General features: G+C 36.4%; 1 protein-coding gene across 1 annotated transcript in view; it reads left to right on the top strand.

Moving 5' to 3' along the window:
- The first annotated feature begins 10,104 nt into the window (after window positions 1-10,104).
- The window catches only part of ZC3H12B (zinc finger CCCH-type containing 12B), a 415,031-nt gene continuing 400,923 nt past the window's right edge, over window positions 10,105-24,212 (top strand). The window contains exon 1 of the mRNA XM_010982002.3: window positions 10,105-10,579. The gene's annotated coding sequence lies outside the window, so the exon portion shown is untranslated. The remainder of the gene's footprint in view (window positions 10,580-24,212) is intronic.

Here is a 24,212-nt window from a genome sequence, read left to right as displayed (position 1 = left end):
GTTTGTTATTTGAGACAAATTCTTAGAGATTCTAGTTTACTAAGGGAATTAAAATAGGTATATTGAGAATTTCAACATAGAACAGGCCAATTTCCAATTTAATTCGACAAATATTCGGGGGGAGGGTATAGCTCAAGTAGTAGAGTGCATGCTTAGCATGCATGAGGTCCTGTGTTCAATCCCCAGTATCTCCTCTAAAAATAAAGAAACCTAATTACCACCCCCCTGCCAAAATAAGATAATTAAATAATACAATAATAGATAATTTTTTAAATAAAGAAATATGTATAGACTGTTTACTATATTCCAGGCACCTAAGTAAGTGCTGGGATGTGATGATGAGTATGATGGTATTCCAGTCCTCAAGGAGCTCACCATTTAGTGGGGACAAGATACATGTATAATACAGATGTTTGCTGGACCTGTGCTACTTCTCAGAGATCTTGGAATAATTGGTATTGGCCTCTATTTTTCCATGATATATGAATTCCTGACTCTCCCCATGGGTCTTCTCCCACAAGGGGTGATTACTACCCTAGCTGACCATCATTTGGCCTATTAAGCCCAAAGGGTTAATAGAAAATAAAATGTTTCTGTGATCACCGTGTGGCTTAGAACCTTTCCCTTGCTTTCTTCATGCTTTTGCCTATGTCTTCTTTGTCTACACATGCTATCTGCGTTTTATTCCAATACAATTTACACATAAAGTTCTATCCTTCATTAGGTTTCACAAGAAATCTATCCACAGTAATCCTTTCACAAATTCTAGACTTCATGAAAGAGTTGGAGGTAAAAGGGAAAGCTCAGGACACAAAACATGTGGCTTCCCACTGTCTTCTCTTTCTTCCTCTCATATCTTCTCTTATCCCTCTCCCTCCCAGATTGCTCCCATAGTTCCAAACACTTCCTCCTCTATTATGCAGAGCACTTCTGTCCTGGATTTTCCCTACTGGCTTGCCTATCCCAATGCATAAAAGATAAACAGACAAAGAGTCCTCTTTTTAAGTGGATCACTTTCTTTGCAAGGCAGTTAGGTTTATATTTAGCAAATTTGTTTTTGTATTATATCTATAAGTAAATGTATTAGTTTGGCAGACCTTGTTAATTATTTTCCCAGTACTCATTCCTCCTGTTTTTCCTTGCCAACAGACTCCAAAATTTTTTCTGGGATGCAATGTGACTAGCTCCAGGCAAGATACTCATTTTTCCAGCTTCCTTAAAGTCAGGGTGGCCAATGCACACAGTTTAGGCCAATGATCATAAGGGGGGGATCAGATGAGGGGCTCTCAGGAAGGCTGTTTTTCTACTCATAAAAGGGACAGATACAACTCGTGCTGTCTTCTTACCAAGGGAAAAGACCCAAGGAAAAGGTCTACCTGAAATAATGTGCTCACCTTTGGTCCAATCAACTGTGGTTAAGAGTTATGATAATGTAATAATATTGCAACTTTTGTTCCAATCATGTAGATGGTGCAGTAGAGGAACAAGATAAGAGGACCAGAATTTCTAGAGAGAGTTTCTGAGTAAATAATCTCATAGGTATCTGATACAACAAAGTTAGAAGATGAATAGTATTGGGGGTATGAAGAGATTCTGTTGATATTGGCTGGAATACCCAAGAATGCCTATATTTTGCCTTCTTTTCCTCCTCATTTGTTCCCTGAGAGCATGACAATACAAAATGGTAAACAGAGCACCATGTTATTATTAGTTGGATCTGGGCCTTATATGTCTAAATACAGATTTCTGGTAAACCTGATTTGAAGTGCATAGATAGCACAGGTTTGAGGTCTAAGAGAGGCTGCTACCTCCCCAATTCAGTGTAAACAAAATATTACCACCATTTTATAACCTGTAGGGCACAGGAAACTTAGATGAAGAGAAAGAACTTTGATGATCCCAGTAGAATGGAAGAAGGAGCAACTGAGAACAAGGCCATGCCCACCTGCCTGGTCTTTAGTCTAGTGACTCCCATTCCTCAGTTCACAAGTAAATGTGACCCAGGCAGTGTTTTGACATCTGATCTATTGGTTTGGCATTTTCTTGTGTTTAGGAAGAATGAATAAATAATAGGAAAACACATGGAAACCATCTGTTAGAGAGATTTCTGATGTGAGGAGAGGGACTGGGAGCTCCTCTCTCTTTATACTCCTCTACATTTTATTCACTATGTAACCCTTTGGGCTTAATAGCCCAAATGATGGTCAGCTAGGATAGTAATCACTCCTTGTGGGAGAAGACCCATGGAATATCAGGGAAGTTCTGCTCTTCCTTTTGTGATATCATCTCCATGGCATTCATCAATCTATTACTTATCCTTCCAGTACCACAGCTGCACAGGAAGCCAAAAATTTACCCATTATTTTACTATTTTATTTTCCATCTCAAATTATGCTTATCTACAATTGTCCAACCTAGTTCAATGAGTAGTACTACATGGTAGCATAGTCCAGATAATGCAACACCAGCACAGCAATATAAAATCCTACATTTGAACAATTTGAACACTTTTGAAGATTGTTTCCACAAGTTAGAGTCCTATATGGAAACCTGCTTCTTTTGTAGAAATTAAATTCCCAAAGAAATTAAAGCCAAAATTTATTTTCTCCCCAGTTTCTTATTTTTCTTCATCTCAGCCAGAGGAGGTCTCACCCAGTCGCCTGAGTGGAGTTTGGTTTTCTTTAGCAGCTACAGACTTGGCTTCATATCACTGGGATTGTAACTCTTCTAACACTTCTGAAGTTGCGCTCATAGAACTTCATCTCCCTTGGGTCTCACTTTTCTCAAGTTTCAGTCCCACAGTCATAAAACGTAGGACCAGGTGCTTAGGACAATCCACAGAAATAACGTTCCACATATTACTTTCACTAGCCCTATTGCCTGTGGAACAAGGATAAACGGTGAACAGAATAAAAACCCCAAATCTTGGTCTTAACTTCATCTGTATGCCTGTCAATCTGTGCTAATTGTACACCTATCAACTATTAAAGAAAATTCAACTGGCAGAAATTGTGTATAAAACGATAAACTGAGCTTCCATATTTATTTTCTAAAAGCCCTGTGGAATCTCAAATATTTACTGGCTCTGTGCTGCTATTACAGGCACTTATCAAACATAGACTCATGAAAGTATTGTTTTTCCCTCAGTTTTTGAATTCCCCAGGATTTGGTTACCTGAATAGCAACAAAAATTTTCTTCTGCCATCTAAATTTTCCTGCCACAGTAGGATGTAACCTGTCTTGGAGAAATATGCCATTACTCATTTCCAAGTGAGAGATAGGGGGTGGGAGTGGGTAGAACAAGATACTTTCCCTACAATCAATGTCTAAAAGCATGTGCACCAAAATTCTTCCTATCCAAGTGTCCTTTCTTGGCTGGTCATAAGGAGAACTTCTCTTTCTCCATGTGGAACTCTGCCTTCCAATCTCGCTTCAACAGAAGTGCAGCTGTCTTTTCCATCTAAATTCCACAAAGGATCTCCAACTTCAGTACAGAACCTCTTTTTCTCCTAATACCAGCTGCAAATGTGATTATTAATACAGGGGGCTGCACAAAATATTCCCTGGTGTAAAGTGATGGGAAAATGTGATTGAAATGTGGCTCACTTAAAACCTAAGTGAGGTCTCTAGTGATACTCCTGTTCCCAATCTCAAATCCAAATATTAGTGTTCTCTGGATAGCCACAGAGCACAGGAATCTGAATTAATGCCAACATTCTTGAGAGAGAGAGAGATCGATTTACTTCTGTAATGTAGGTTCTGACCCTCTTACAATATCCACAACAGAGACAGAGAGGAATAGAACAGGAAGGGCCATGCATAGCCATGGAACTTATTTGCAGATAGTGATCCCACCTGCTATTATTAAATCTGACCCAATATTGGTCATACCATCTGACTAATAATATCAGTATTACTTCTTGGGAAGGAACAAGGAAAGGGCAGGGTAGAAAGGCAAATATCCTCCTGGTATAAGTAGAGGGCCTGAGTGCTACCTTTGCTACTAAAATAGGAATTATTCAGGTAAAATGGTCATGGGAGGAGCAATAGCTTTCCAGTTAAAGGGAAAAAGAATAAGCAAAGACACAGGAGTGTTAAACAGCATGATGTGGGAGAGCAGTATTTTTTCTGCAAGGAAGAGAAGTTCAATTCAAACTAGCTTGGGCAACAGCAACAAAAAATTTAGCATGAATATAGAGTGTCTTATGGAATCCAAGAACAATAAGGCAGGCGGACTTAAAGGAATAAACTGGAGCCCAGGGACTCAATTGCTATCTGGAGTCTCCATTTTCTCATCTCTGCATCTTTGTGTGTGTGTGTGTGTGTGTGCTTAATCTTTCATAGCAGACAAGCTTTTTCTCTTTCCTGGACCATATGGCATAAAAATGGCTGCTGCCAACAGCTCTGAAGTATACACTACTCAGCATAAGAAAGCAGCCAGAGTAGGCTGAAATATTTTAGTCTTGATTCCAAATTTCTGAGGAAGGACTATGGTAGACCCAGATTGGTCAACTGTGGCAAAAAAATCACATAACCTGATAACTCTAGTAACATTGAGATGAATTGGTGGGAAGAGAATTTCTCAGAAGACAAATGTTTATCGAAGGAGAATTGCAGGAGTATAATGCTGAGCATGAATTGAGATTCAGAGAATAGAAGGAGATAAGGCTGGAGAAGAGACAGGTTATAAAGACTATTATGTAGCTTGAAGTGTATTCAGTAGGCACTGGAAGTAGGTTTGAAGTGTTTTTAAGCAAGGAGGAATTTAGTAAGGTTTGAATTTTAGATAACTCATTTAAGAAGCAGTGTGGAAGATGGTTTGGAGGAGAGTTAATAGTGAAGGCAAGGAGCCCAATTAGGAAGTTGTCAAAATAGTTCTAAAAAAAGATAAGGGCCTAAACTAAGGCAAAATTGGTGGCAGTGCAAGTGTAAAGGAAAGATGGATATGAGAAATATTTAGGAGATAGAATCAACAGGGCTTATTAACTTAATTAGATGTGGTGAAATAGGAGTTGTAGAAGAGAATCTAAGGTTACTTTCAAGTTTCTGGCTCAGGAGACAAGGCAAAGGGTTTTGCATACTCTTTATTCACTATTGTATACAATGCCAAATGTTATCCAGATATTGCCCACAATCTTTCCAATCTTCTCCTTGGAGTGGAGCTGGCATTGTTCACTCAGGGACTGGAGGCAAACCTCAGAGGAGTTTTGCCTATAGCACACATCTGACCCCTGGAAAAAACCAACAGTCAATTGACTGTTCCAAGTGATAGATGAAGTATTTTCATCCTCCATGATCCTTTTTCTTTACTTCACCTGGGCAGAAATGCAGCTGTAATTTCCTTTCATCTTATTTCAGATACAAAAGGTATACATTCCCTCCGTAATATATATATTATTCTACAATCTAGCAGAATTCCTAAATGAAGGCCTTTTAAGCAGGGGATATGGACATTCATAAATTTATTGAGGGCTTACTATGTCCCAGGTACTATTCTAAGCACTGAAGATAGAAGAGTGAACAAAACAGACAAAAATCCCTGTCCTCATGGAGCTTCCTTTTGAGTGATACAACTTACTACTTTGTGCATATATGCAGTTTATTTTTCAGGAAAAGGTACAGCAGTCTTGACATATCTCACATAAAATGATCATAATCTAGCCATTTAATCTGTTTCTCCAAGAAGGTGAAATTATTGTGTTATAATAACAGGGTCTCCCTTTGATGAGGTTTTTGGGTATCTCCCTTAACAAGAAAGAAGAACATATTAACATTGGAAGATGATGAATTCAGTTATGGACAAAATGAATTTGAATTGCTTCGGGATCATCCAGGTGAAGATGTCTAGTAGACAAGTGGCTCAGGAGGGAGGTCTAAACTAACAATATTGATTTGAAAGTCATCTATGTATAGAAAATAGACTGTGGAGAGTAGAACAAAATAAGTAGGCCATGAACAAAACCGTAGGAGAACATAAACATTTAAGAGGTAGATAGAAAAAGAGGAATCTGTGAAAGTTACATAAGTGAAAAAGCCAAAGAGGAAGAAAACAACAAAGAGAACTTGTATTTGGAAGTGAAGTGAGTAGAAAATTTCAAGCAAACTGAAGTAATCAATACTATCAATGTGGCAGTGAGGTCCAAAAGAAAGGGGCTTGAAAGTGCCCATTGCATAGAGAAATTTGTCAGTAATTGGTGTTCTTAACAACAGAGGTTTCAGCTGGAAGGTATAGGTAAAATCCCTATTACAATGGTTTAGAGGTGAATTGGAAGTGAAGGATTAGAAGCAGTAGTGTAGATAACCAGTTTTGAGACCTCTAGGTCAGAAGGAAAAGTGATAGGATAACAGGAACACTTCATGGAAACTAGAGGAAACTCCAGGATAAAAGAAAAGTGTTTCTTTTAAGGATGGAAGAGTTTGAGTATGCTTACAAGCTGAGGGGAATGAGTCACAGAGGGAGAGGATTAAGGTATTGAAGACAGAAAGAAAAAGTGATAGAGCAAGATCTCTGAGGAGATGGGTGAGATAAAGATCGAGAGCTCAGATGAAGATACAGTTTTACACAGTCTATGTGAAGCTGCAGGGATTGAAGTATAATATGGGAGCAGATGCAGATTGTGGATGAGAAAAACACCTAATAGCTTCCATTTTTTAAGGAAGGTAGGTGATAAAGTAGTCAGTTGGGTGGGGTTTGATGGGTGAGTGAATTCATCAGTTATAGTGCAGAATGTTTAAGGTTTGGAATGGCAGCTGAGGAGAATTAGAGAGGGACTGACCAAGAAAAAATGAAAGGATTTCCAAGTTGTGCCAAGTAGTGAGATGAGAAACTAAATCTGTGGTGGCATCAATTTACATTAAAAGGTCAGAGTGATTTTATTCAGAAAAGCTGGAATGGAAACAGGGAACGAGGCTAGAGGGGATAAAGCATATTAATACACAGGGTTCAAGTATCTGGAATTCCAGGAACTACTCCAATAAAGGAGTCCCCTTAAGTTATAGGTCCAGATGGAATCTCCAAGGAGCTTTCTCAGAAACTTTATCTAAAGTCTATCCCCAATCCGATATCCTCCCCTTCAAATATGTCTGTCAACTTACAGTATTTCATTTATGTTAATTATTATCTTGCTTTCTTGCATCCAGATCTTTGGGGTTGGAGCACTGTCTAATATTTGTGCCAGATCCCCAAATCAGTATTAGTACGTTGCCCTATTTTAGCCATCAGATATAGACCTTTTCCAGACTTTCTGGCATGGCATTAAAGGCATTTCACAATTTGTCTCCAATCTACTTCTCTATACTCAACTCCATTACAGCTTATGCTGCTCAGCTCCTAAATACAGATATAGTATTTGTTAAGTCAAACTTTTCTACTTTCACTAAACATATCATGTACTTTCACATTTTCTGGACCTGTGAACATACTTTTTCCTTTGCATAGACTATACTTATTCCCTTCTGGAAAACTCCTACTCATCCATCAACACCCAAAGCAATGAATGCCACCTCTTCTGTGACTTTTTATTTATTTAAGAAAGACTTTCTCATGGTCTGCTAGGTACCATCTACTGTGTCAACACCGAGTTGTTTTTGAAGAACTCACTGAACTGTAAAGGAAAATAAAGGTGAGTAAAGGAGGAAAAGGCTGTTTTCCTCCCCTTCACTTCTTAGAGTGTCTTTTGTGGGGATACAGTGGACATGAATCCTTTCTCTAACTTTTGGAATGTAGGTAAATCTTTCCAGGGACTAGCTCACTCTCCTGTTTTATTATGTAGACATGTTCCTAAGGTCATGAGAAATATTCCCATTTGAAATGTAAAGACAGAATTAATATGGGAGCACATCTCCAAGTGTAACTGTCTTCCAGGAAGATTCAAGGTATATTTTGGGGAGATAGAAGTTTTATTACTTTTTTGGAGGAATTCAATTAACTAGACAAATAGCCACCTCAATTCCCAAGTAAATTTTGTATTGTTTTACTGTATAAGTTGTGTGGAACTTTATCCTGACTTTGCAGTCTCTTAAGGGCTACCTATATGTATGTACTATGTTGTGCTTACTCAATAATGAATGTTTTATTTCTTTCCGTATTGATGTGGCTAGGTCTCTTTGTTGATAGGAGTTTTTACTTTGCCAGCATTGTAGAGACAGATATATTGATGTGTACAAAAGGAGCTCAGATTTTATATTAAAACCTCAGGAAAAATGCTGAAAGAGTTTAAGTGCTGCAGTGACACAGTTCTGTATCTAGAATGCAAGAATCAAAGGTGAATATTTCTCTGTTTCACTGTAAATATAATAAATGTGTGCTATAAAATGTAATGAGTTCAATAAGTTAACAGAGAACAAAGATTTTATGTGACTTAATAAAGATTTAGAAGACCTAAGCAAATTGTGTTAGAAGTCTGTTGCTGTGATTTGTTGATGGCTCTTGGAAAAGGACAAACACTAAAGAATTATCTTCCTTTGAACCTGAAAGGCATGTCTATATCATATGAAAGGAAAGGTATGATCTTTGTGAGAACTCTATCCAAGCTCACTGCCATATTCACAGTTGTAATACATATTCCCTATCTTATAGTCTTCCCTGTTAATTAGTTTATCGATTTTTTTCAATCTGGTACTTCCGTTTAATTAGTCTTGGAGGGAGTCACTCTTTTTCACCTTTCCAATTGTTTTTCTCTTTCTTCAATATTTTCTGGATGTCTGGTCCTCATAAAGTTGCAATTTAGTCTTATATTCCATTTGAGATTCCACTAATGTTTCATTAGCAATTCTTCTGGGGCCTCTCAAACTTCTTACACATGGTACAGCTATTTTTATGCTTCCTAAAATGTTTAAAACTTTTATTAAATAAAAATCCAGAAGGGCACAATATGTTTGTAAATATGTTTATGCATTGTATTAAGTTCAAAATTGGTGACATTTTTAGTCATTACACATTACAGAAACTCTAAGCCCAATTTCAAAAAGATCAAGTAAATAAGCCCCCAGAAACCCACAATTTTTGTGACAGTCACTACCTACATGTCAATTCTCAGTGTCAATAGTTTAAAAGTAATGTGTAATTTGGGAAGGACCACTGGATACATGTTCACTAATTGGAGGGTTTATGTAGAATTCTTCCCCAAATGAACCTTGGGGAAATATATCTAAGCACTTTCTAGATCTAAATGTGTCTCAAAAACTGCAGGGAATGGTCTGTTGCTGGGTGACCAAGGGAGAGTGAAAAGTAGCTAGGGCTAGGACAATACAGGAAAGATCTTAGAAGACCTTGAATGCTAAGCTAGGGAGTTTGTACTTTATTATAGGCAACAAGATCTACTGAAAAATAGCTCTAATTTTTACTGAGTGCTTACTCTGTGCCAGAGTAAGCTATGTATGTTAAATGCTTTACATGTACTCTCTCATTTAATCCTCATAACTAGTCTATAGGCACTATAATTATCCCCATGAGGAAACAGATTTAGAGAAGTTAAGCACCCTAGCTCAAGGAAACATAGCTACTCGGTGGTGGGGCAGAAATTAAAAATTGGCTCTAACTCCAAAGCCCATTCTCTAAACCAGTGGGAAGTGAGAATAGATCTATGTTTTACAAAAATCACTCTGGTAGAAATATGAGAACAGATTGCAGGGAGACAATCTAAAGGCAAGGAGACCAGGGAGGATGCTGTTACAGTAGTAGTCAAGAACTGTTAGGCCCTATTAAGCCTAACAATCAGAGTTATGCAAACGAGTGACATGGTCAGGTAAGTTATTTAGAAAATTGCTCTGGAAGCCCTTGTGAAGTATGGATTGAAGGAAGGGAGACAATAAGTTAGGAGATTGTTGGGACTGTCACTCTCAACCATCAATGTGTTTGTGGAGGGGCCGGGAGACAGTCATAACCAAAATCCTTTGGCCTATTGCGATTTGCACAGCATCCTAACCTCTCCCCACCTCACCCCTACCCTGACGTAGCCCCTTCCAGGCCCTAGAAAGCGGGCTTTTGCGCACTTTTCTAGGTCGCGCGGACTGAGCACCAACAGCAGCGCCAGCGGTGACGGTGTTCGCCAGCGGGGGTGGGGCGCATGCGCGCGGTTGCTAAGCAACGGCGGTCGGGGCGCCGCGGCTGTGTGTGTAGGCAGCCGCTCCAGAGAAGGAGGAGCACGAGGATGTCGCTGCGACCGCGGCCCCGAGAGGGAGCCGCTGCTGCTTTGTGGCCGCGGGGGCTGAGGGACGGGAATCAGGCCTCCCGGGGGTCGCGTCCCTGAGGGGACCGGGGGCGGCGGTCCCGCCCGAGCTCGGGCCTAGTACCCGGGGTGGGTCCGGGCCCTTGGGCGAGGGCCTCCCCCCCATTGCCTCCCCTCGCCCCTCCACGTCGATGGTGGTGAAGTTGGCAGCGCCAGGGAGTGCAAGGCACCAGGCTGCCTCCGTTGCACCCAGCTCCTTCTGGGGTGCGTCTCTCGTTCTGGCTCACGGACACCTGCGCCGCTGCCTCCTCTAGCCCGCTGAGCCCACCCCTGGCGGCGGGCGGGGGAGGGGCTTCCCCCTGCAGGGACTGTGTCGAACTGGGCAACGACGGGACCGTAGGAGAGTAGGGGTGAGTAGTGGTCCCGCACTCGCCCGGTGCTGGGGCGCCTTTTTGGCCTCCGGGGCCCCGGGAGGCGCCTGAACCGTTGCTTTCTCCTGCAGAAGGTTCTGATGCCTCTCCTACATCTGCTTGCGGCTTCCCATTCCCTTCGAGGTAGTCTTCCATCTAAAAAGCATCACTCTCTGGTCTCAACCCAGGCGTCTAGGAACGCGGGGTCGGTGCTTAAGGCCTGGCTTTGCTTCTTAGATGCCATAGATGTTGATAATTCTACGTACCATCATGCAGCCTAGTCCCCGATTTGGAAACAGACGTTCCCAGAGCCATGCTCGTCCCTTTTCCCTCGCTCTTTCTCTCGTGAGGCTCAGCCTAACCGCAGGCTTCTCAAGAGCCGATTCTCAGGCTGCTGTCGCTCCATGCCTTAAAGCTTGATAGGCAGCTAGCATGGCCCCTTACTTTTGTTTTTCTGCTACTCGTGTGCTGAGAGTTTTTAAAAGCTGTGTGCCTGGCTTCTGACTCCTGATGTGTAAAAGTTAGGAAGACAGTACTTATATTAAATAATACTAATAAAACAAACTAGCAAACACAAACTCCACTTGATTTCCAAAGTGGAGTCAAACTTAAAGAGTAGTAGGGGAAGAGTGGCTGATTGATAACAGGCCAGACAGGTTTTACAAACTAACTACTCTTTATCCGGAATGACATACCTTTTTAGAAATAGATAATGATGAGGAAACGTGAAGTGTCCCTAATAAAAACTAGGATGTGTTATGATCTATCTATTCTTCCAGGGGTAGCCTGTAGTTGAGAATAGTTGCTTCAAAAAGCATTTGACATGAGGAACCTGAAGTGATTTTTCTGGCAGGGTGATTCGATGAGGATATAAAGTTATAAGGTACTTCTTGAAAATTAGCAATATTATCTTTAAGGAGTGAAATTTCTGTAAAAGAAAATGGTTGAAAAAAGTTGCAGTTCACAGTTGATCCCTTTCAAAATAGACAATTTAGATTAACTAGTAATTTTGATTGTAAGGTACTTCTGTGTGCAGACAATGAAAGATGGGTTCCTTCTTTTATTTGGCTCCCTTCCCTCCCTGCTGGTTTTTAAGCCATTTCAGGTTTCTTTTATTCAAAAAAGAAGAAGTGAAGAAGAAGTGAAATAATGGAAAAGCTAAATTTAGTTTTGGGTAAAAGCTTTTAAGCTAAATATTTTTTAAAAGAATATGGGATGCCAATTTTGATTAGATAACTTTATCTAATGAATCAGTCAAGACTGATAACTGTGATAGTTTTGGGTAAAATGTTCTGCTTTAGAAGCTTTCGCATTGTTTGAGATTCTCTTGGGTATGGTTTAAAACACAATATAATTCTGGTATCACTTCAAAATCATCTTGGACCTCAATTAGTATTGTTTGTTTTGTGAATTGGCAAACTGACAGGCTTTTAGGTGCTAGATTCCAAAGTTTTTGTTTTGGAAAAGTTCTTGATGAATTCAAGTCTGAATTATTTGAAATAATAATGTACCAGGTGGATGCTTGCTGTTCACTTTCACATACTTTTAGAACCAGGCAGTAATTTGGATCCAGCTTAAAATTCTGTTGTAATGAGTATGGCTATGAAGGTGCCACATACTCAAGAGCATTTATCCAGATTGTCATAACCATATTATAAGATAATATTAATAGTTCATTTTGCAAGGCACTTGACCAGTGAACTCTGGAATGAGTTAGGTTTTTTAAAATTGACTTTCAACAAGCTTTTACTTTCAAGCTTCATTAAAGTACTCATTACTATACTAGATGCTATGGAGAATAGAACAGAAACAGATTCCAGGAATTAAATTGCTTACCCATTGGAGAAAGAAAATAGATACATGAGATATTGCAATCAACAACTGGAACATAGAATAGTACAGAATAAGAACTAAAAGAATTAAGAGTAGAAGGAGATCTTTGAAGGCTGGTGTTCATCTAAGAAGGCATTATAGAGAAAGTCAGACTTGATTTGATAGAAGTGTAGGCTTTAATGGAAGGGCAGGAGTTCATACCATGACCTAAGGCACCTGATTTTCTAATCATTGTAAATATTACTCTCCTGAATAAACCTAAAAAAGGAGAGGACTATTGGTGGCAATTAACTGCATTATAGTGGGCATAGGGTTTTTTTAAATAATAAATTACATACTAAATTATTAAATTAAATGTAAATAATTTTTCAAATGTATGTACTATAGAAATCAGACTTAAAATAATCATAGTATTATCTGGGGCAAGTAAGAATGCTTTCTAAGCAGATATAGATAGATTATTAGGTTCACATATTTTTATAACCTGTAGATTTTCACTGTCTCTCAGGATGTTTAAAATCTGTGTTTTGTACAAGACTGTTCTGATTAGTACAACTTTAGATTATTAATATGCTCCAAAGACTATTTCTTGATAAAGTAAATTAAGGAAATTCTATAAACAACATGAATTTTGGTCCATTAAAATATATGATAGCTTAGTTTTTAGTACTGCTAATTTGTACTGCTATTTCTATGATTTTCTGAAAACCAAGCAGGGTGTATTACAGTCCTGCAAATTGATGTCTAAGTTCTAAAATAATGTTATTAATAGCATATGTGTTAATAATTGGCAACTAACATCAGTGTTTAAACTGCAATTACAAACCTCTGCAAAACTTATAGTTCTTTTCTAAGAACTGTCTGCAGTTTTGAGAATTAGTTATGTGATGAGTCTTCTGGATTTTTGTCAACCATTGTAAGTCGATGTTTTATATAAAAAATAATGGGAAAATATACTGCAATTGTTACATAAAAAAAAAGGCATGCCCCTCTCCCCAACAGGAATTCACATATTAAAATTCTAAACACAAAGAATTCTTGAGGTAATTCACAAATTTACTCTAAGGAACAAAATACCCAAGCTTGAAATTTTTTGAGGCTTCTATAGACCATATTGTATCTTTCATTTGGTATCTTTTGCTGCCAACAATAGTATTCTCTGATTATAGTTATTACTAATCAACTTTAACTCAATTTAGCTAATAGTTTCAACAAATATAATTGTTTTGGGCATCCTCTGCTTAGGATATTAGCTGTTAGTTAAGTAAATAAGTTATTAATTAGACAACAGGATGATCCACACAGACACAGTCAGTGAATATCTGATCACTGTTGGAAATTAACCAGTTAACAGATAACAAAATATTTTCAGAAGACATTGGGGTTAGTCTCCTTTGCTAAGCATTATTGCACGTTTCTGTTCTTAGCTGCTTATGTGATATCAAAAGGAAAGGTATTTGGTAAGAGAACTGGTGAATTCAAATGATGGGGAGACTTTGAGAAAATTAAAATTACCTTATGTATGTCAAGTTCTAAGTATTATGGTGGTTTAAGGCAGGTACACATCTTAGGTGTATTGTTAAATCTGACTGGTAGCAGCATATGAAATAGGGTAAGGAATTGTCCATTTTGTTACTAAATAATAGGTAACTCAATATTTTTACCACCGTATTACTGAGTCTGAAGGTAGAGCAGCATTACACTGAGTATCAATGATACATCTGTAAGTTATAATTTTCTTTACATATGTATTTTTAAAAGTGTTACCATGTGTCTTAAGTATGATCTTTATTATGTCAATGGATTGAAAAATTTCCCAGCTGAGTACATCTCTAGATTTTATTGTGGAAGTTTATGGGAAGAAAATGTCTTTTACCCAACAACTATTTTTGGAGCATATTTTCTGGAGCATAACCTTTTTAATTAAGTGGAAAATGTAGGAGGAAAAGTGGAGAGTAGAATTCCTTCTTAAAGTATGGTACCTATAAACAAAGTAAAACAAAACCTTCATATATAAGATATAAACTAATATTTACAGGAACTGTCTCATACACAGTTATCATTCTCTTAATATCCCATCTTATGTTATGAATTGTTAACTCTCCTTGGACTATTGACACCCAAAAGTTTCCCTGTGGTCTAATTCATTCCTATTTTCCTAATGACAAATGTACCTCAGGGATCTGATGGTGAGACTGTTACTGAAAAAGAAGCTTTTTTGTAGCAATTTGAAAATGCAATAAATATTAACTGAAAAACCTGAAATAGAATTTTGATATAATTAATAATGAGGAAAATGGACATTTTCTAACAATCTTCATTAAAACTGTTATACAGTATTAGTATCTCTGTAACCTTTCACAATCCTGAATTATATGGGTCCTCATTACGTTCACTTTCTATATCATATTTCCACTTTTCCTAACCACTGTGGATATTGGTTTGTTTTGTCAGTTCTGAGCTACTTCTGTGGCCCCTAAATGAGTTTTATAAAATACATTTATATTTTTAAAAAGTTATCCAGGAAAGATTTTCTGTCATAGTCTCAAAAACTGGATCCATATCAGATAAACTGTATTTGAAACCAGTTGATATGACTGGAAGTAGCAACAAGAAGAGTAGCCCAAGTTATTTTAAAATACTGTATCTATCTCAGGCAACTTTTGCATCACTAGATTTTTACTTCAAAAATAATTTTCTTTATTGTAAGAAGGAAAAAGTCAGAAGTTAGTTACTTCTGGAACAAAAGTGTGGATCATTTCATTCAGATTGATTCAGAGTTCTTCACTACATTTTTATCATCTAAACTGTTTGTGTGTGTATATATATACACATACATACTTAATTTTTTAAAAAAATAGAATAAAAAGGAATATCTTCCCTGTTTTTCCATTCTGTCTTATTGTTAGACTTTATACAGTGTCTTTCAACTGAGGAATTCAAAGCATTCTTTTTACATTCTGTGACATTTCTTACCATCCACCTGAAATTACTTTTCTTTTTTTTTTTATTTCAAATTGAAAACTAGTTGACATATCAGATGTGACACAAGTAATAAGTTTGATTCCGCAGGTCATATGTAAGCCAGTCTTATTAGTTTCATTACTTATTAGTTGCTCTTTGCCCTTTACAGGGCTGGGCATATATCGTATACTAATTCATTTAATTGTTCTTGCTGCATTTAACCTCTCATACCCACACAGACTTATATTGTTCCTTTTCCTGTGTACTTTCAAGGCTGTCATTATTAACTGGGTTGGGTTGTTTTTGCTTATCATCAGTAGATTTAATTATCATGGATTTTGTATAGATACCTGTGATTCCATAGAAGGGAAAAAGTAAGTGTATAAGAAAATGGGTATTTATATGTTTCAAAATTTTCTTAATTTGCAGTAACTTTGGTAGAATAGGTCTAAAATGGTTGAAGTTTTGAAGTTTAGAATATTTTTTATGAGCTGCAGTTTTTATGGCTTCCTTGTGCATGTAGTAACCAGAATTAGATTAACAAAGTGTTAGATATCTTGCTTTAATAAATAGATGGGAATGATTTGTAGTTAGTATATCAATGAATTATATGTAAAGAGATATTTCTAAGGTATTTAAAGGTGTAAGCAGTTTTTCTTTTAAGTAGTTTAATATCTTCTCTACTATCTTGTTTACACTGTTAGTTTGCTTAGCAAACTCTTTGTTCATAAATAATACTAAAGTCGATTTAATCTCAGCCCCTGTCTGAATTATCACAAATTCTGAATCATTGGGGCCCAAATTACAGTGAAACAAAATTTCCTTAATCCAGGTCCCCCTAATCAAAATTTTGTTATAGCCTGAATGTAGTAGTCATGCTAAAATATCTTTTTTAGAGTGCTTATCCCATGCTGGTGATGGATTACACCCTACAGGAGAAGCAATCAAAATCCTATCAGAGATTAGGAAATATCAGATCTTATTTACTGGCTACCAAGTACTGATATTTCATTAAAGTAAGTACTAAAATGAACGTAGGAATATCTAGGTCTTATGTATGTAAGAAGTCTTCTAAATGCTCTATTGAATGTATGAGAGTTAAGATATTAATAGCATTTGTTCACAAGAAAAGGGATTTGAATATCAGTTAATAGTTTAAACAAAATTAGAGCAATAGTTATGGTGAAGTGCTTTTAGGTGTTTTAAAAACTGCAGTAGCAGTATTATTTGCATATAAATTCTTGCAGGTACAGATTTTTAATTCATCAGAGTAAGAAAGTAAAGTGTTAAGTTGACTGAGTTGTATTAATATGTTAATGATGTTGCAGAAGCTCTGAAAGTAGTAAAACTTCAGGTCCTCCTTCACTGGTTCATATAATACATACATGCAAATGGATGCAGATTTGTTCTATTTATGTTATGATGCAATAAATTCTAAAACCCAGAATTTCTTGTGTTATGGAATGAAATTCTAACAAGAAGCTGAAGTGAATGTCAAAGTTAACCGAGACAACACAGCTACATCTAACAATAGAGTTGCTAGAGGCTTGTTATTTACTATTGATTCTCTTTTGGAAGAAGAAAAAAACCTAGTTCTCTGCTTCAAAGCCTTTTACAGTAATGATAATTCACCTCTATTGTGTAACTCATTGCTCTTCATTTATAGGTCTTAGATCTTAGGAGTAAGAGCAAAGGAAGCAATAACACAGAGGCTATTGGATCAAGTAGAATAAAAAAAATTAGTTCTCTGGAATTTTTCTCATGCCACTTTGCCATTATGGATGAGAGGAAGAAAGACTAAGTATTCATGTAACACTTTTCTCATAGCCAAGGATCCAATGCAGAATAAGAATTAGCAAAATCTATTTAATTAGTAGCCTGTGCTAGCAGAAGCTTAGGAAAAAATTTAAAACTGTTTGATTTTGGAAAGTAATTGTATTTCCATTTGAATATGAACATTTCTAATCTGGGTGGTCCCAGCGACTTCAGTTAACTAAAGGCTATTGAATAAAGTATCTTGGTTAATGAATTTTCTAATTAACTAAGGATTAATTCAAGTATGTAATGGAACTGGGGCAAGGATGCTTTGCATAAGGTGTCTAGAGCTTTGTTGTGCATAATTTTTATTGTTGACCACTGACCCAATTGTGTCTGTGTTGATTAAGGATTTTTGGTTGCAAATAACAAAGATCTACCTCAAACTAAATGGAAACAAAAAATAAATTTATATTAAGGTTACACAAGGTTCTCATGGAACCCAAGGGCAGAAAATATAGCCCAAGCATGTGAGGGAGTATAATAACTAGGACTGAAAAGCTGTCAATGGCTAGGGGAGCTTTCTGCCCTCTTTCTCTCCTCCCTCCCCTTCCTGGAGCCATAGGGTCTCCAGTTTATTTCTGTTTCTTTCAGCTTCTCTGCTTTATTTTTCTCACTAACTCAGCACCTAGCCAAACAGGGCTTACCCTAGAACTCCCAAATTTATGTATTCTAAATTCAGGTGTTCAGCAGAGACTCATTAGCATTTCTAAATTCCAGTTCTGATTGACCCAGTTTGGACCAGATGTCAACCCAGTTATCTTATTATCTACAGCTGGAGAGGCATGATCATGTGGTATAAGTATGGCTATTAGACCTCAACTCTAAGTGAATGGACGTAAAGTTCTTACAGAAAGTGAGGCTGTAGGCTGAACAGAATCTCAAATGGTATGTACCATGGAGTGTAATTAGAAATAGAGCACATTAGCCATATGCTTATCTTCATTCATAGAATAAGAAGGAACATTAGATATCATATTATCTAGTCTCTTCATATTAAGGAGAATAAATTTGAGGCCCAGAGATGATTTTAAAAAATTACTAAAGGTCACATGAGAAGCTATGACTAGAATCCTAAGTTTGTGGTTTCCAGTTTTTCCGAAATACTACCAGCCAAGTAACCAGAGTATATAATAAAATGTTAATATACTTTAAAAGAGACCTCATAAAATATAAAGTAATATTTGATTAATATTTTTGTCTAATCAAAATGAATGCAGAGAAAAAGCAAAATAATTATCCAATGTCATTACAATGAAGCAGAAAGCATCAGAAGTCCATGGATAGCATCCATTTGTTTTCAAAAGTAACATTTTAAAATAAGTATAAAAACAGTGATTTTGAAGAACAGACAAATAACTGGACTATCTGGCTTAATGTTGTTAGACTTAAAGAAATAGTCATATAAATATGATATTTTGGCTACAGGGAAATCTAGATTATCAACTAAATCTGGTTTTCCCCTTTTGATCTATTCATTCATTTAACATTTATTTATTGAGTATCTGCTATATGCTTAGCCCTGTTTTAGGCACTGGGGATATAGTGGTGGAAAGAACAAAGTTCCTGCACTCATGGAGTTTGCATTGTAGAGAATGATGCAGGCAGTGAATAAACAAATGATATATAATATATAATGTCAGAGTGATAAGGGCTGTGAGGCTGATAAGCCAAGATAAATAAGGGGATAAAGAATAATAAATGGCATTGTTTTAGATAACACTGGTCAGGGGAGCTGCATCTGATGAGGTGACATCTAGCAGAGACCTGAATGATTCAGGACATGTGAATATCAAGAGGATGTACATTTCAGGCAGAGACTCTGATGTGAGAGCTTTCTTGACATGTTCAAGGAACAGCAAGGAGACCAGTGTAACTACGTGTGTGTGTGTGTAATTTTGGAAACAATTTTAGATGCATAGGAAGTTGTAATAAATATCTAGGGAGATCTTGTGTACCCTTCACCCAGCCTCCCTTAGTGTTATGGTGCATAGCTATAGTATGGTATCAAAATGAAATGAAATGAAATGAAAGGATGTTGTATTTTGACAAATGCTTTCTCTGCATCTTTTGAGATAATCATATAATTTTATTTTTTTCTGTTAATATGGTATGCCACATCTATTGATTTGCATAATTAAACCATCCTTGCATCCTAGGAATAAATCTCACTTGGTCACGGTGTATAATCCTTTTAATGTATTATCGAGATCAGTTTTCTAATATTTTGTGAAGAAGCTTTGTGTATAGATTCATCAGGAATATTGGTCTATAGTTTACTTTTCTTGTGGAGTCCTAATCTGGCTTTGGTATCAGGGTGACTCTGGCCTTGTATGATGAATTTAGAAATGTTCTGTCCTCTTCAATTTTTTGAAAGAGTCTGAGAATGATTGGTATTAACTCTTCTTTTGATGCTTAGTAAAATTCACCAGTGAAGCCATCCGGTCTGGGGTTTTCACTGTTGGGAGATTTTTGATTGCTGATTCAATCTCATTATTCATTATTGATCTGTTCACATTTTCTATTTCTTCCTGATTCAATCTTGTTTGCTTGTATGTTTTTGAGAATTTATCCATTTCTTCTAGGTTATCCAATTTGTTGGCATATACTGTTCGTAATAGTCTTTTATGATCATATGTATTACTGTGATATCAGTTATAATAATCTCGTTCATGTCTGATTTTATTTGCATCTTCTTTTTTTTCTTAGTTTAGCTAAAGGTTTGTCGATTTCATTAATTATTTTCAAAATAACAGCTGTTAGTTTCATTGATTTTTCTTTTCTATTATTTTCCTGTTCTGTTTCATTTATATCTGCTCTGATCTTTGGTAACTTTGGGCTTAGTTTTTTCCTCTTTTTATACTTTCTTGAGGTGTAAAGTTAAGTTGTTTATTTGGGATGCTTCTATTTTCTTAATGTAGGTATTTATTACTCTAAACTTACCTCTCAAAACTTCTTTTACAGTATCGCATAGGTTTGGCATGTTGTATTTCTATTTTCATTTGTTTTGAGATATTTTTGTTTTAACTTTTTATTTCTTCTTTGACCTATTGGTTGTTTAGAAGTGTTTTTTTTTTTTTTAATTTTCACATATTTGTAGATCTAGCTTCCTTTTTGTTGTTTTCTACTTCCATACCATGCAGTCAGAATAGATATTTGGTATGATTTCAGTATTCATAAATTTTCTGAGACTTGTTTTGTGTCCTGTTATACTAGTATCCTAGACAATTCTGTGTGCAGTTGAGAAGAACATGTATTCTGCTTGTGTTGGATGGAATGGTCTATAAATGTCTATTAGATCCATTTGGTCTAATGTTACAGTTCAATTCCATCATTTTCTTCTTGATTTTCTGTCTGATGTTATATCCATTGTTGACAGTGGAGTATTGAAGTCCCCTACTACTCTTGTATTGTTTTCTACTTCCCCTTCAGATCTGTTAGTATTTGCTTAATACATTTAGGTGCTTCAGTGTTGTATGCGTATATATTTGTGATTATTATATCTATTGATGAATTGACCCATTTACTGTTATATAATGACCTCCTTTGTCTCCTGTTACTGTTTTTGGCTTAAAGTCTATTTTGTCTGATTTAAGTATAGCTGTTTCTACTTTCGTTTGGTTTCGACTTGCATGTAATATCTTTTTCCATCCCTTCACTTTGAGCCTATGTGTATCCGAAATGAAGTGAGTTTTTTCTAGTCAGCATATAGTTGGGTCTTTTTAAAAAAATTCATCCAGCTGCTCTGTGCCTTATGTGCCTTTTGATTGATGAATTCAATTCATTTACATTTAGAGTTATTAGTGATACATAAAGACTTAGTAATTCTATATTATTAGTTGTTTTCTTAGTTTTTTTTTTAATTTCCATTGTTTTTTCCCCTGTGTTTCTTCCTACCTTTATAAATTGCTGATTTTCCCTGGTAGTATGCTTTGTTTCCCCTCTGTCTATCTTTAGTGCATCTGCTCTAGGTTTTTGCTTTGTAGTTACCATGAGGTTTACAGAAGTTTTATAGATAAAACGGTACATTTTAAACTGATAGCAACTGAACTTGGATCATGTACAAAAGTTTCACCATTTTATTCCCAACTTTTAATATTTTTGCTGCCCTTATTTGCCTCCTTTTATATTGTATATTCATTAATAGATTGTAATGGCTATAATTATTTTAGTATTTTTTTTTCCTTTTTACCTTTATACTACAGTTAAGTGGTAAACCACATCATCCTATTTCATATTTAGAACTTTCTAGATCTGACTGTATATTTACCTTTACTGGTGTGTTGTACACTTTTACATGTTTTCATGTTACTAATAATGTCTTTTCATTGCAGTTTGAAAAATTCCTTTCAACATTTCTTCCAAGGCAAGTCTAGTGGTGATAAACTCTCTCAGCTTTGGTTTGTCTATGAAAGTCTTTATTTCTCCTTCATGTTTGAAGGATAACTTTGCCTGATGAAGTATTATTGGCTGGCATTTTTCATCTTTCAACACTTCGAGTATGTCGTTCCTCTCTCCTCTGGCCTGAAGGGTTCTACTGCGAAATCTACAGATAGCTTAATGGGGGCTACTTTGTAGGTTATTATTTTTCCTAACTGCTTTTAGAATTCTTTCTTTATTCTTGACAAGTTCATTGTAATGTGTCTTGGAGAAGGTCTTTTTTCATTAAGATAATAGAGTGTTCTCTACACATACTTCAGAGATATTATAGGTTCAGTTCCAGACCACTACAATAAAGTTAGTATCACAATAAAGCAAGTCACACACATTTTTTGGTTTCTCAGTGCATGTAAAAGTTATGTTTGTACTGTACTGTGGTCTATTAAATGTGCAGTAGCATTATGTCTAAAAAATGTATATACCTTAACTAAATAATATTTTATTGCTAAAAAATGCTTATCATTATCTGATCCTTCAGCAAGTAAATCTTTTTACTGGTGGAGGGTCTTGTCTGGTGATGACTGCTGACTGATCAGGGTGATTGTTTCTGAAGGATTGAGTGGCTGTGACAGTTTCTTAAAGTAACAGTGAAGTTTGCCACATCAATTGACTCTTTCTTTTGTGAACAAGTTCTTTGTAGTAATGCTGTTTGATAGCATTTTACCCATAGTAGAACATCTTTCAAAATTGGAGTCAGTCCTCTCAAGCTTTGCTGCTGCTATATCAACTAAGTTTATGTAATATTCTAAATCCTTTCTTGTCATTTCCACAGTATTCATAGCATCCTCACCAGGATTAGATTCCATCTCTAGAAACCACTTTCTTTGCCCATCCATGAGAAGGAACTCTTAACTGCTAAAGTTGTTTCATGAAATTGCAGCAATTCAGTCACATCTTCAAGATCCACTTCTGATTCTAGTTCTCCTGCTATTTCCACCACATTTGCAGTTATTTTTATCCACTGAATCTTGAACCCCTCAAAGTTATCCATGAGGGTTGGAATCAATATCTTCCAAACTCCTGTTAATGTTGATATTTTGACCTTTTCCCATGAATCATGAATGTTCTTAATGACATCTAGAATGGTGAATCCTTTCTGGAAGGCTTTCAATTGACTTTTTTTAGTTCTGTCAGAGGAATCACCATCTATGGCAGCTATAGTCCTATGAAATGTATTTATTAAATAACAATACTTGAAAGTTGAAATTTCTCCTTAATCAATAGGATCCAGAACACATATTGTATTAGCATACATGGAAACAGTATTCATCTCATTGTACATTTCCATCAGAGCTCTTGGATGCCCAGGTGCACTGTCAATGAACAGTAATATTTTGAAATGAATATTTTTTTCTGAGCAGTAGGTCTCAACATTGGGCTTAAAATATTTAGTAAACCATGTTGTAAACAGATATGCTGTCATCCAGACTTTGTTGTTCCATTTATAGAGTACAGGCAGAGTAGATTTAGCATAATTCTTATAGCCTTACGATTTTTGGAATGGTAAATGAAAATCGGCCTCAACTTAAAGTCACCAGCTGCATTAGTTCCTAACAATAGTCAACCTATTATTTGAAGCTTTGAAGCCAGGCATTGACTTCTCCTTTCTAGCTATGAAAGTCCTAAAAGACATCTTCCAGTGTAGAACTGTTTTGTTTACATTGAAAATCTGTTGCTTAGGTAACTGCCTTCATTAACTGTCTCAGCTAGATCTTCTGTATAACTTGCCACAGCTTCTACATCAGCGCTTGCTACTTCATTTTGCATTTTAATGTTGTGGAGATAGCTTCTTTCCTTAAACCTCATGAATCAATCTCTTCCAGCTTCAAACTTTTCTTCTGCAGCCTCCTCACCTCTCTCAGCCTTCACAGAATTGTGGAGAGTTAGGGCCTTGCTCTGGATTAGGCTTTGGTTTAAGGAAATGTTATGACTGGTTTGATCTTCTCTCCAGACTACTAAAACTTTTTCACATCAACAATAATGCTGTTTCACTTTCTTATCATTTGTATGTTTACTGGAGTAGTACTTTTAATTTCCTTCAAGAACATTTTCTTTGGACTCACAACTTGGCTAACTGGCACAAAAGGATTAGCTTTTGGCTTATCTCAGCTTTCTTTGGCTTATCTCTAAGCTTCCTTACTAAGCTTATTCATTTCTAGCTTTTGATTTATAATGAGAGATATATGTCTTTTCTTTTCACTTGGACACTTAGAGGCCATTGTAGAGTTATTAACTGATATAATTTAAATATTGATGTGTCTCAGGGAATAGGGAGACCTGAGGAGAGGAAGAGAGATGCAGGAATTGCTGGATGGCAGAGCAGTCAGAATACACACATTTATCAGTTAAGTTCTCTATCTTACATGGGTGTGGTTTGTGGTGCCCCAAAACAATTATAATCACAGATCCCCATAACAAATACAATAATCATGAAAGAGGTTGAAATATTGTAAGAATTAACAAAATGTGGCACAGAGAAATAAAGTGAGCAAAGTGAGCAAATTGCTGCTGGGGAATCAGCACCAGCAGACCTGCTTGATGCAAGGTTGCTGCAAACCTTCAATTTGTAAAATACACAAGA

The sequence above is a fragment of the Camelus dromedarius genome, chromosome X, assembly GCF_036321535.1.
Source record: "Camelus dromedarius isolate mCamDro1 chromosome X, mCamDro1.pat, whole genome shotgun sequence".
Classification (NCBI taxonomy): domain Eukaryota; kingdom Metazoa; phylum Chordata; class Mammalia; order Artiodactyla; family Camelidae; genus Camelus; species Camelus dromedarius.
Note: the sequence above shows the minus strand (reverse complement) of the source record. Positions and strands in the feature narration are given on the sequence as shown.